The sequence below is a fragment of the Mytilus galloprovincialis genome, chromosome 7 (genome assembly GCF_965363235.1).
Source record: "Mytilus galloprovincialis chromosome 7, xbMytGall1.hap1.1, whole genome shotgun sequence".
NCBI lineage: Eukaryota > Metazoa > Mollusca > Bivalvia > Mytilida > Mytilidae > Mytilus > Mytilus galloprovincialis.
In genome coordinates, this window is record NC_134844.1 from 94202649 (window position 1) to 94215338 (window position 12690).

At 31.6% G+C, this 12690-nt stretch overlaps 1 protein-coding gene and 1 long non-coding RNA gene across 5 annotated transcripts in view; both read right to left on the reverse strand.

The window, feature by feature from the left end:
- LOC143084009 (uncharacterized) overlaps positions 1–2893 on the reverse strand; it is a 426871-nt gene extending 423978 nt beyond the window's left edge. The window contains exon 1 of the long non-coding RNA XR_012980979.1: positions 2821–2893. This is a non-coding gene — a long non-coding RNA (uncharacterized LOC143084009). The remainder of the gene's footprint in view (positions 1–2820) is intronic.
- LOC143084007 (uncharacterized) overlaps positions 1–11719 on the reverse strand; it is an 80616-nt gene extending 68897 nt beyond the window's left edge. For 3 of the 4 annotated variants that reach the window (XM_076260416.1, XM_076260414.1, XM_076260412.1), the window contains exon 1: positions 8578–8702. The gene's annotated coding sequence lies outside the window, so the exon portion shown is untranslated. Of the gene's footprint in view, positions 1–8577; positions 8703–11630 lie in introns of those variants that run through there. The other variant, XM_076260413.1, reaches the window with a different exon arrangement.
- Positions 11720–12690: the final 971 nt, after the last annotated feature.

A 12690-nucleotide genomic window follows, 5' to 3' on the forward strand; every position in this document is an offset into this window, starting at 1 on the left:
ATCAATCACAACCTTTCTTTTATGGTCATAAACCTTGTGTTTGAATTTCATAGATTTCTATTCACTTATACTAAAGTTATAGCGCGAAAACCAAAAGTCTTCGGAAGCCAACGACGACGACGGACATCGACGCCAACCTGATACCAATAAACGACCAAACAATTTTCAATTTTTGCGGTCCTATAAAAATCTAAGTACATGTTTAGATTCAACATATCAAAGAACCCCAAGAATTCAATTTTTGTTAAAATCAAGCCAAGTTTAGTTTTGGACCCTTTGGACCTTAATTCGTTGAGACAAAAACTCCCAAAATCAATCCAAACCGTCCTTTTGTGGTCATAAACCTTGTGTTAAAATTTCGTAGATTTCTATTAACTTATACTAAAGTTAGTGTGCAAAAACCAAGAAAAATGCTTATTTGGGACCTGTTTCTGGCCCCTAATTCCTAAACTGTCCGGACTTAACCTTTAAAAATCAATCCCAACCTTCCTTTTGTGGTCATAGACGTTATGTTAAAATTTCATAGATTTCTGTTTACTTATACTAAAGTTATCGTGCGAAAACCAAGAAAAATGCTTATTTGGGCCCTTTTTGACCCCTAATTCCTAAATTGTTGGGACCAAAACACCCAAAATCAATCCCAACCTACCTTGTGTTAAATTTCATAGATTTCAATTTACTTTTTCTAAAATTAAAGTGCGAAAACCAAATGTCTCTGGACGACGACGACAACAGACGACGACGACGACGACGACACTAATGTGATACCAATATACGACGAAAAACTTTTCAATTTTTGCGGTCGTATAAAAATGCATTTATGGTCCAAATACTCATGATTGTCCGGCCCGTTAATAACCAAACGAGTATAATACTCATATGGTCCGACTCGTTAATAACCAAACGAGTATAATACTCATATTGTTGGACCATATGAGTATACGCATATGGTTATGATCATACCGTATGGTCCAAATACTGATATGGTCCGGAACATATATATATATATATATGCAAACTTACGCTTCGTGTTTTCTGTACATATGAACTCAAAATGATATAAAAATACTACGTTGTTTTATACCCCAATCATGTAATAGGAATACTACGTTGTTTTATACCCCAATCATGTGATAAGAATACTACGTTGTTTTATACCCCAATCATGTGATAAGAATACTACGTTGTTTTATACCCCAATCATGTGATAAGAATACTACGTTGTTTTATACTCCAATCATGTGATAAGAATACTACGTTGTTTTACACCCCAATCATGTGATAAGAATACTACTTTGCTTTATACTCCAATCATGTGATAAGAATACTACGTTGTTTTACACCCCAATCATGTGATAAGAATACTACGTTGTTTTACACCCCAATCATGTGATAAGAATACTACGTTGTTTTATACCCCAATCATGTGATAAGAATACTACGTTGTTTTATACCCCAATCATGTGATAAGAATACTACATTGTTTTATACCCCAACCATGTGATAAGAATACGACATTGTTTTATACCCCAATCATGTGATAAGAATACTACGTTGTTATATACCCCAACCATGTGATAAGAATACTACGTTGTTTTATAAGAATACTATGTTGTTTTATACCCCAATCATGTGATAATACTACGTTCAAAATATGCTCTCAAAGTCCAACCGAAAATGGTGGCTTCAGCATTATGACGTCGAAGTAAGGCGTCAAAGAAAAAAAATATAATAGCCTTTCAAGACGTCATAATTATTTGGACTAGTGCAATACTAGATATCGTAAATTCTGTGGAACCCTGGTTCCTGTCTGGGATTATCCCCGCAAAAAAAGTGAAACGATTTATTAGTCCATTACAGGATTTAAAAATAAAAAATCGAACATTTTCTTTAGATAATTTTTCTTGATCTGGAATATTAGTTTTATTAGAGTATTGCATGTAAGGGGTAAATACAATGTATACCATCTAAAGAAAAGCTTTTCACGAATAGAATACACCTTATCGCTATTTGTCCACCATTACTGGATATCACACAGGTTCCCGTAAAATTTTGACGTCACAATACAAAATATCTGACGCCACAATGGAAAAGTGATTGTTGTATGCGTCAAAAGTTCAAGCGGCCGGGTCAGCCGGGATTAGCGATAAGGTGTATGGGGTATACGTATGAACCAGAAATTTGAGCATGAATTGACAGCAAAATAAGGTTTTGAAGAGGAGGTAAAAAAAGTCGTTGGGAACCTTCTCCTAAATATACGTTGAGTGGTTCTTCCAATGGATAGAAACAAGTGTTCAGATAGACAAGTTTTTTATACTTGTCTTGTTTACAAATGACAAACATCAGCGCCGCCTGGTTTCTAAAAACTATTCAACAGGGCTGTGTTCAATATCGTAGCAGCTACCTAGTGCTACGTAGATGTTTACTATTGAACGTGTAGCTATAGACTAGTTGCTACATAGATATTGATAGCAGCTGCGTAGCAGCTACGTAGCCGCTACATAGCTGCTACGATATTGAAACCAACCCAGCTCAATGCACGTTTTACTGTCTTTTTATTTAACTTTCAAATTTGGTTTTACAAATACTTAAATTTACCTTGAAGAAAATAAAATTACTCAGTTAAATGTTCAATTGAATTTTTTTTTTCAGTCATTGTTCAGATCTAGAGCATTAATGCAAACTTAAGAAGAAGAGATATGGAAACCCGGAAATATGTCCAACTGTGTTCAAACTGTAAAAAATATTTTTAAAATCACCTAAAATGAATGTGTCATTTCTTCACCTGAGTCAGATATAACAGAAATATAAAAAACTTACCATTTAAAGACATTGAAATGACGTCTTCTTGGTGAAAAAGAATTGTTTGCAGTTTGTCGATAGCAGTTTAAATAGCAAAGATCGACTGTACTAAAAATAAATTTCTTATCTTGATCTCTAATGATCGTAAATATGTAGTTATGCAAATAGACAGGAAATAATAAAAAAAAATTTAAAAACATTGATTTACAAAATTTTAATCTGCTAACCGAGTCCCTGTGACTGTGATGACTGAAAGGCGTTATTACATACAGACATTGTTTCTTTGTAAAATAACGGGTGATTTCAATACAATTCAAGACAGGAGGAGATAACTCTATCAGAATTGCCACAGTAACAGTATGCCTGTTATTTTCTGAAATAATTTGTTAAAGTTACATGTATACCTTTGGGGGTATATTATAATGTAAAAATTTTAATATTGTCTCATACCTGTGGATGAGGAACCGAACTTTATCTTAATAATCATTTGTTCTTAACTTTTTTTTAATTTTCAAATACAAAGATTTTATATTGTGCCAATTTTGATTCTGTACGCATTATAAATGAAGGCTCAGACAAGCTTTTTAAAAAAGAATACTTGTTAACAAACAAAACAAATGTGACAATTATCAGCGCCGTCTGGTGTCTAAAAACTGATACACTTTTCAAATGCACTTTTAACTTACAAATTTGTTTCCTTAAACAATTTTACCTTGAAGAAAATAAAATAACTTAGTCACGCCTGGTTCAAAAGCAGGGGCGGATCCAGAACCTCGATGTCTGGGGGGATAATTTTTAGTACTAAATGACAGAGGTACGAAATGTTCAAGGTACGAAATGGCTTGCTACCTGAACATGCAGGATCATAACTTATCAACTTATAAAACACCGTACTACGGGGAAGCGGGTATGTTACTGCTGAAAAATGAGAAATTGATAATTTGGGAAGTTGAAATCATCCCGTGTGTCATATATTTTAGTGTGAAATCGTCCATTTGTGTCAATAATGCAGAAAAATTCAAGATATGCAGCTGTCCTTGTAATATCAGTAGTACCCTTAATTTCAAGTTCACTAGGATACACGAGATGTAAGTACTGACATGTGGGTAATTAAGTGATAGGACAATTTATCAATATATCTGAAAAACATAAAGAATTTCTCAAGGTGCTTTCTTTGTTTCTTTTAGAAGGGTCTGAATGAATAATGCTTCATACGAGTACAAACACGAATCGACTATCAGGGGTGCAAAATTAGAAACCATTGGATAACGGACTCTATGTTAACATATCAGAACTCCAAAGTCAACAACTATATTGTCGATCAAAAAGTCAATCATTTTGATAATATCATCTTCTGTGTAAACTAACACATGTAAACAATAAATGATTCAGGCAGAAAGGAAAATCATATATTCCAAGCTCACTATAGCATTCTTCACATATTAATTTGTGTTGATACATTATAGAACCTTTCAATTACAACATCTGAACGTCAAAGTTACAAAAAGGAAGGACTGTCTAGTTACTATACAATCGATCATACACACACACACACGCACTCACACTATTTGTATTTCATTTAGCGTAATTCCGGTTAAACAAAGATAAATGACTCTTTGTTATATTGTTACATTAAGTATTTAAAGGAAGTAGATTAGATGGATGGATAGATAGATAGATAGATAGGTAGATAGATAGATAGATAGATAGATAGATAGATAGATAGATAGATAGATAGATAGATAGATAGATAGATAGATAGATAGATAGATAGATAGATAGATAGATAGATAGATAGATAGATAGATAGATAGATAGATAGATAGATAGATAGATAGATAGATAGATAGATAGATAGATAGATAGATAGATAGATAGATAGATAGATAGATAGATAGATAGATAGATAGATAGATAGATAGATAGATAGATAGATAGATAGATAGATAGATAGATAGATAGATAGATAGATAGATAGATAGATAGATAGATAGATAGATAGATAGATAGATAGATAGATAGATAGATAGATAGATAGATAGATAGATAGATAGATAGATAGATAGATAGATAGATAGATAGATAGATAGATAGATAGATAGATAGATAGATAGATAGATAGATAGATAGATAGATAGATAGATAGATAGATAGATAGATAGATAGATAGATAGATAGATAGATAGATAGATAGATAGATAGATAGATAGATAGATAGATAGATAGATAGATAGATAGATAGATAGATAGATAGATATTACAATTTTAAACATAAGCAGTCAGTTTACATGATACTAAATTACAATTTTAAACATAAGCAGTCAGTTTACATGATACTAAACAAGCCTTAAGAGGCTGATGATGCACTGCCATTTATGTACGAAAAATTATATGAACAAGTTAATCCTTATTATATCTGATTATGGGAAGTATATCGGGTGAAATGTCTTAAAGTTCGACAATAAGCATAACTGTAGATGTGAAGTATGCGTCATTTGGGCAGACACCTAACGACAGTAGTAAAGTATTACAGCATTATACAGTCTTTACTAACAGACATATAGTTTTCAATGCGTCAAACTTGGGCATACACCTAACGACAGTAGTAAAGTATTACAGCATGATACAGTCTTTACTAACAGACATATGGTTTTCAATGTGTCAAACTTGCAATCATCCCGATTCTTAACAAGTTCTGAACAAATCAATCAGAAAGAATTAAAGATATCTATTCCTATTTTCCAAAACATTGCTTTCGGAAGGTTTACAGTAGCCTCTCTCTAAATTTGCGTCCATTTACATTGTATAGAGACCATACAAAGAGAGATCTTAACCCAGAAGCTTAAAGTTTGACACATTTAGAAAGGGGTATTCGACGAGAGGGAGCGAATAACAGGTCCCTGTTAATGAATCTTATATTTTACGAAGCATAAGTCTAATGGCCAGTCAATTATATTTCATCAATCGTTAAAACTGGTTTAATTGTGTTTTGCAGAATATAGTTGAAAAGAATAGTCTTTTTAAATTACAATGGTTTTTTTTTGTGACAAAAAGTGAAAATATTCATATTGATAAACACAGATGTCTTATAATTAATCTTCGTATATCAAGTTTTACCCGAGTTTTTAAAATGGAACAGTTGACGAAACATTTTTTTCGATATGATAGTGTGTTTAGATATAAATTTATAATGTACAATAAAAAGGACAGAAAGATAGCCAAAATCAATATAAGGCCAACTTTGCCTCAGGGAGTCGAAACCTTATTTTCTAATTTCAATATTTATTAACGGACAAATTTAGTATCTAAGTTTTGACTACTGAACTGATGATACCCTCGGTGACTGATAGGCCACCAACTAGAGATATCGACTTAGTGCTGTAAAAAATGAAAACACCACGTTCTAAATTTCATGTGTCCGAAGCGCTATGCTATGTTTTCTTTCATCAGGATTATACATAAACAAGATGACTGAAATCACTAATTGTTAAGATTTTTTTTCGCGAATGCAATGTGAAGAAGATATCGTTTATTTTACATGCCAATCCCACTGTAGAAAAGATAACCTTCCGAGTAAGTAATTTGATTTTACTGCTCTCAAAATGAGCATACTGATTATTTATGTTGATATATACGGATGGACACGACAAGTGGAACATCTAATTTCATATAATTATAAATAAGGCCAAACTAACAAACATCAATCATACAACGTACGCAAAAAACTCTAACTATAAAATAATATAAGGCCTGTAAATACCTCGTAAGAAGTATTAGAATACATGTTACTTCATAATATCAACCTTTTAACTTAGTGTGAAACGAGGTGTTTACATACAGATTATACAAATAAAAGAGACATTCCAATTGACAAGAAAAGCATCTACGTTCTGTATTTTTTCCCGTCTTACAAATCCAGACTCGTCCAAATTTTGTCTATGTAGAATAGGACATCGTTGATATATTTATAGATCTAAAGACTCTTTCGATATTTGATATTAGAGTAGGACTGTAGTCGCTTTTGAATTGAAAAAAGACGTTCAAAGAATTCTTGATGGTGATCGTCACGCAAAATTACTGTTAATTTTATGGTTTTATCTCATAACACTTTTGCGACATTTCTTTTCATTTTATGAGAAGACAACCCTTGCTTAAGCAGTTGGTTTATAACGAACATTCCCTAAATTTACGTATCAATTGCGACATGTAAACGCTATACAATGGGCAAATGATACACAAAACAAGGTTTGCTACTGTAAAAAATACATCATAAAATGTCAAGGTTTCCAAGCAATCTGTCCTTTCGGTTTTATATATCAATTATGAGGTTGACAGAAAAATAATCAAACAATAATAGAAAACAAAACGAACATTTAAAAACAATCATATGAAATGTAGAATAAAGACACGTTTCAGTGTCGAGGTAAACGTGTTAAGGTCAAAGCCATACGTACTTGTATATCTGTTTCTCTTATACACTTATGTACACATTGAATATTGGTATTATTATAAAATATAAACAGGCCTAACTCAAGTGATGTCTTATTGGCAAATAAAATATCCCTTTATCAATAGAAAAGCAGGAATATTAAATAATGTAAATGTTGAAAGGAATACAATATTATAAATTGCTTGACAAACTTTAAAATCTCTGAGATTGCATAATCATTTATTGTGTTAGGTTCAAGAGAAAAACTACAAACTTTAAATACAAACTTTAAATACATTCTCAAACCTAATAAATCAATAATCGTCAATAACACATGGCTAAATACAAACTATGTGATAAAGAGAGACAAAAAACGAGCTCTCTTTGGCATATCTTAAATCAATAACTTTAAATGACATCCGAATATAAAATGTGTGTGTTGTATATATATTTAAAATTTCCACACATGGTCAACTTGTATGGCTATTTGTTAAATCGCACCGGGTGTATTTAACAGAATTATTTGGTGTCGAAAACAATGACAACGACTTTAATACTTGTTCACTCGAAATATTTCCTGTACATTTATAACTTGTAAACTTATTTTGTTGATTTATGTATGCCTTCTAACCCATTGGGGTATAACTGTGCATTATTCAATAAACTTATACAAAATTTTAACTTCGTTACTTCTGCGAGATGCAACACATTCACATGCTTCTTTTTACGGCAGTCTATGGTCTCATTGCAGATACAAGTTAAAAGTACTTTGTACATTTGCATGTTTTAAATGTCTATTTTTTTGCGGATACTCCTCTTTTGTACAGACTAAATGTAAGTCAAAATAGATTTGTTCACAAACTCCTATAAAATCATGTCTTTTCCAAATAATTTGTTTCGGTAAGGACGTCAGTATTCTTTGATTCAATTTTACGTGACTGTTAACTCTTCATGACCCACGCAAATATGACGTTAACCCTTGTATTAGTGTATTTTTTATTCATCTAGTACACATGCTTTACGGTCCGTTTAATTTAAGCCGGGGGTCGTGGAGGCACCGAATAGTCTGAATTCTAAGTTGATAAGTTCGAAAAAGCAAAACAAAAATCAGATTTCTCTTCCGAAAAAAATAATCTAAATGATTCAATAAAAAGGCAATTGAATTTAGAGAAAATATAAACTTTTGTGCAATTGCAAAGCATTAGTTATTCTTTCCTTATGATCTCATTTTGAGAAAATACCATATTACCTTAACATTCATATCACGTCACTGTTATATATTCAGTAATACATGTACATGTGTAAAGACAAACTATGTGACGAAGAGAGATAGAAAATATTCTTACCTCAAGCTCTCAATTACGTTTTTCTTATATGAATATGTGTGTAATACATTATAATATCTTTCATTTACATTCCATTTAAAAGGTTTAATATTGTACCCAATGTAGCGTCTAGTTACTAAGCAATCAATGCTAAACACGCGATTTGTCTATTGATTTAAAATTTTACTCTTGAATAAACAAACAGGATCTTTGTTATATTGTACCGAAAGTATTTAAAAGAAGTATATTATGTGTAGTTACATGTGTAAACAGACTTGTCATACTATTTATGAACATTTCATTCTGTTGCATTTCCTAATTATATGCTAGCGATAACAAGTTTTAGCAATTTGAGGAGCTTAGTTCTTAACCTTTTCCGGCAATCATTTTGTAAATACTATTTGGCCAGTAATTGAAAATGTCAGTAATTTCGAAATTATGCTTTCGTTATCGATCATATTAATTAGTATTGCAGTGCAGCTGTCAACCCTTTATTCAGTTTAACTGTTAAGATCGACATGTAACAAAGTAAGAGTTGAGTGTACATTATTGAGGCACAAAACAACCGACAGAAGAAGCAACAATATGTCTAGATTAATTAAACATTCTTCAACAATAAATAGATGACAACGCAATATTTCAAACTAATAAATATCCAAATTCTTAACAGTTAGGAACAATTCAAAGAGAAATACAAATATGCCATATTTACCAAATTTCAAAAACTTGGCTTTGGCTAGGTCTGCAGTATCCTCTCTTTGGATTCACGTTAATTAAAACTATACAGAGTCTTTATAACGATAGACCTGAACCGTGAAGTTTATAATTCGACACAATTGTAAAAGTGAAAATAATATATAAAAATAACCCATTAACTGGTCCAGTGTGTTGGGGGTAACTTTATCTTATGCTCTTGGTCAGGTTTGGTAAACAAAAAAGGGGGCATTATATTGAAAAGCATGAAGCAAATGTAACATGTTGTTTAAATAATTTTGATTTTTGATTCATATGAAAAACAAAATAAGGTGAAATAAAAGGTTAGGGGTAAGAAATACAAACTTCAACTATTAATAAGAGCTACGATATAATGTTTTGTAAACTGTAGTCTTATGTGAAATAGTCCTTTCTAGTCTCGGTTCAATAATTTAAGCTTGAGTGATTACAACAACGTTTTATTTTGATATCTACAAAACATATAACACGGAATATTTATCGTATATATAAGAACTGAATGGCATGTAACATAATACAACTGACTATCAACAAAATATTCCATGTCATATAAAAAAGAAGATATGGTATGATTGCCAATGAGACAACTCTCCACACGAAACCAAATGACGCAGAAATTAACATTATGGGTCACCGTAGGGTCTTCAACAATGGGCTTTGCCCATACCACTATAAAAGGCTCCGAAATGACAATAACTAGTAACTATTAAGTAGACTATTTTACTGTTTTGTACGAGAAGATTAAAACGTGTCCACTCAATAGTCATCTATATTTCTTGAATTATAACAGTTATTGTGCAGTAGGTAATGCATATTTATAAAAACCTTAGAAAGGGAGGGGAGTTGGCTGGTCTACAAAAGTCTCATAAGTGAACCTCGTATCTGCAAGATTAAAAGGTCAAAAACAGGGCCCGAAACCCTGAAAGGTTTATTTTCCAAAAAACAGATAATATGATATATTCCAGGGGTAAACAAATGAAAAGAAATCACAATGATATTTTATGTTTTTGATATAGTACAATCTGTTATAACATATTTCAATAATGAATACGAAACAAAATTTGAAACCTTTCAACAACACCCAATTTTAAAATATTATATCCTAGCCTAACAATAGTGTCGTTACTAAACTATCGACTACGTACACATAATGTGCCTTTTGTGATTTTTGTTAAAGGTCCTCGCATGAATAAACATAAATGCCTCAGTTATATTGCACATTAAGTATTTAAAAGACGTATTGGGTTACGTAAACATTTCAGAAAACTTTAAATGATTTCAATCGAAATATTTTCTGTACACTTAAAATATTATTTTTTATTTCTGCGAGTTGTAACGAATTCATAGGGTTAACGGCTGTCGATGGTCTTATTTTATAAAAGATTTACCCTGCTCTGAGGAATGTTTGAAATTTCGCGCGGTACAGGCTAAATGTAAATGATAAATAGATTGTGATAAATAGATTGACAGACCTTTTCCCCTCAAAATGAGGTGTCGCTGTCTATATTGTAGTCCCAATTCAATTATCCATGGTACTTGCAAAGTAGGCATACATTATGGATATAATTGAAAACATCCACTTCTTTTGAACTTTGAAATCATTCCACATCTCCTTATTTTTATATATATTCTTTTGTGTTAGATTTTATTTGTAATTGTTTCTGTTGTTTTATTTATCTCATCATTCCGTTTCAACTTCGTACTTCATTTGGCCTTTTTAACATTTTTTTATTTGAGCGTCATTGATGAGTCTTTTGTAGACGAAACGCGCGTCTGGTGCAAATATACAAGTAAAATCCTGGTATATATGTTAGTTGATTGGCATTGCTTTTTTTTTATTACCAAAATCAACATTTTAGACTATACCAAACAGCCTAAAAACCTTCGGATCTAGACATTTCTCTACATTTACATTAATTTATTAAAACCATTGAGGGTCTGTGAATGTATTACGTTCCTACGTATACGTATTCTAGACTTGAGGGGAAAAGAGGGTGTCGTTGTGGAACTGATGTTTTCGACATAGACAGACATACACGGAGGATGCAACAATGAATCATGTTTTTTTTCTACATAGAACCTTAAAGAATAAGAAGTTATAAAATGTTTTCTATAAAAAGAGAACAATCGACGATCAGCAAAAAATTCTGACTGACCAAATGATGTTATGAAACTTAAAGGAGTGTTTAATAGCGAAGTTTTCATAAACCTGACCTTTTATTTTAGAAAAAAATAAAATTACATATCTCATTTAAATATGGATGACTTTCAACTGTTAAATACTCAGAACTTAATTGTTAAAGACAAACTATTGTAGGAAGACAGAAAAAACATGTTCTTACCTCAAACTGTCTTTAATATCCGTTAAATATCAATATGAGAGTTATTCACTTTCAAACCGTTCACTTATATCCCATTTTAAAATTTAAACTTCATACTACATAACGTCGCATGTCGATACTGAGTTAAGATATAACACACGATATTTTAGTACGGTGACAAAGTAAGGAAAAGTCGCTTATTTAAGGAGTTTAATCGTCATTCGGACTATATGGCTATAAATCACAGTATTGGTAGTTCAAAGGTTAAACTTAACATTTTGACTTGTCGTCAAAAAATCGTACGGTGCAGTTTTTGTAAAATGGGCTTTTAAGTAAGTTAATTTACTTGAAAGAAAAATCGACTTTGAAAAGTTTTGAGGTTCACATTGTAAAAGAACATCCGTGATATGGTTTCTGTTAATATATACTTTGTTGTTATACCTTATTTTAACGATTTCAAAAAAAGTTTAGCAAAATTAATCCGTTATTAAAGAGTTTTTGTAAAAGTTTGACACTACGAATATTGGACATTTACTAGAGTATGTTTCAACTCAATTTCATCATCTGTTTTTAGGCAAAATGTAAAATAATCAACATTTATATGATATTTCATACCTTTAATAATCAATAATATCAAATTTATTTATCTCAGAAGCACTATTTCAGCAATTCAAGCCAGGAAAAAGTCCTAACGCTCATATGAGGGAACTATTCGAACCCATATACAGCCTCTTATAGATTCATATGAGCCATTTGATTGTGTTGTATCACATATATTCGAATACTGAAATGTATTCCTTGAAGCAGTACATAGTTTGATGTCAAATGTTAGAGCAGAATAAAGGCAACAGTAGTATACCGATGTTTAAATCTCATTAATCGATAGAAAAAAAAAACAAATCCGTGTCAAAAACCAAAACCGAAGGAAACGCATTAAATATAAGAGAATGACGACACAACATTAAAATGTAACCAGACAGAAACGAACTTAGCATTAGACAAAATCTGATGAGAATAACAAATATAACGAGAGGGTAACTGGTCACTTGTTTGAGATGGTCATTTCAAATGTTACCGTACC